The sequence below is a fragment of the Echinops telfairi genome, unplaced genomic scaffold (genome assembly GCF_000313985.2).
Source record: "Echinops telfairi isolate 266 unplaced genomic scaffold, ASM31398v2 ScPeMD7_60;HRSCAF=208, whole genome shotgun sequence".
NCBI lineage: Eukaryota > Metazoa > Chordata > Mammalia > Afrosoricida > Tenrecidae > Echinops > Echinops telfairi.
Genome location: NW_022103958.1, coordinates 43,583,816 through 43,586,035, shown reverse-complemented (window position 1 = coordinate 43,586,035; position 2,220 = coordinate 43,583,816).

Genomic DNA, 2,220 nt, shown 5'->3' with positions numbered 1-2,220 from the left:
GCCGGCGCCAGAGGGGAGGCGGCGGTGGCCGGCCCCGCGGCCAAGGGCAGGAGGCGCGGCCGGAGGTGTCCGCACTAGCGACTTAGGAACGGACCCGAGGGTCCTGCTGCAGGGGATTTTCAACTTGGGAGTTTCACGGTGCCCGGGCCAACTCTTGGGACCCTCGGCCCAGCAGTGGCTGTAGAATCGGTCTAAACTGATACCGGGCTGGAGAAGGCCCAAGGGCTGAGAATGCACCTGGCCCCTAAGATGACAGTTCCCAGGAATAGATATCACAAAACGATGTGTGTGCCCCCTGCAATAAGAGACCAAATACCCCAGTGGAGTGTATTGCCCTGACCTGGGAATGACCTCTGTGGTCATCCGTTCTACTCACGGGAAGAAATCCAATGATCCTAATACAATCCATGTAGAAAGCCGCTATTTGGTGCAAATGGTTACCTCGCTGGCTGATAACCAAAAGGTGAGAAGATGCTGTCAGTTCAGAGACACCTAGGAAGAAAGGACTGGCGATCTTTTTTTTTACTTTTTACTGTGAACTGAGTGAAAGTCCACTGAGAAGACCGTCAGTTTCACATGCAGCAAGTCACACAGAGGTGGTCTCGGTTCATCACTGCAATCCCCTGATTGTACCAGCACTCTTCCCACGTCCCCTTTGAGTTGCCTATTTCCATTCCTCCTTCTTCCATAACCCTTCTGAACTTGGAGTAAACGCTGTCTTTTTAATGCACATGGTCAAGTCAAAAGTGTGCATATTCCCCGAGGGTCATTGTGTACCTTATAGACTTGTCTAGTGTTTGGCTGGAAATTGAGCCATTTCCAGACCTGAAGGGTATGGGCCATCAGCTCAGGGGGGGGTGTGTGACACCAGTCTCTTTCTGACCAGCAAGCCTGGTCTCTTTTCTGATTCTGAGTTCTGTCCCACATGTTTCTCTCACTCTATCCAGGATCTTCTAAGGTGACCCTTTCAGAGCAATCGGTAGTGGTCGCTGAGCACCATCTCCTTCTGGTCTCAAGGTCGTGGAGACTGAGGTTCTCACGACGCATGAGTCTATGGGACTAATTGTTTCTTTTCATGTCTGACCCATCACGCTCCTTTCATCCGGACCGGGGCAGACCAATAGCTAACTATACCTTAGAGGGCCTCTTAGGAGCTTTTAGGACTCCTGGCTATCCACTTGTGAAAAAGCAGTTATTAAAGACCCTGAGAGAATACAGGTCTGAGCTGAACTAGGCCTGGCATCTAGGGGTCACCATAAATTGGAATTGACTCAGTGGTAACTGGTTAGTAGTAACCTAATTATTTGAGGCAGGTGGCCTCTAAAATTTACTCGATTGATAGCCAATAACTTGGGCTTACAGATATGGGTATATGTGGCAACTAATTCAGCCTAGCATGTTCATCAGAAATCTCAAAAGGGTGATGGTAGGTAACTTGTGGGGAACAGAAGGATTTCTCTTAAGTTGTCTCCCCAAAATATGTACCAGACTTAGCTGCTTAAGCGTAACCGTACAATAGGCAGCGAAAGTAGGTCAGAGGTTATTCTCCTTAACATTGGCCATCTGTAGTGGCTAGACTATTAGTCTGACTCACCCTGAATAAGACCCACTCCCTTCTGATAAGGATAATGGTGGTCTATTCAGTTGCAAGAGATACCAGAGAGGGCAAACCCGCCCAAGGGTGACCAAGGTTAGTTAGCCATTATCAGCTGTCTAGATCAAGCAGATACCACAGTCTATTCCACAACCAATGTGGGCACACCCCTAGGTGATTCCTCTCCTATTGATTGTATTGCCTATGTTAATATCCCTACTGGTGACTCAGGTTATTGTCCACTATCAGGGAACTTGCATGCCTCCCAGAATAGTAATTGTCTGTTTTTATTATGTGAGACATTAGAGTGATCAAACTTGTTCTAGAATGAATTGTATAGCCCTTTATGTGATGTATAACTCTATGATGCGTGGTTAGCAATAAATAATGAGGCTCCCTGGTTCTCGGGAGGGTGGCCAGAAGGTGACTAAGGAGGACGAAGCAGCGGCTTCTTCTCTGACGGCTAAGCCCCCTCCACGAGGACCATCAAGCCGGGCTGAGGTGAGATATGCTACCATGAATTGCGTCTGACTCCATTACTTGACTCTATCCTTTAACTCTCATGCTCTCTATGACTTTACTATAATCTCTACTTATTATCGCTGTACAATTGCGCCTACCAAACC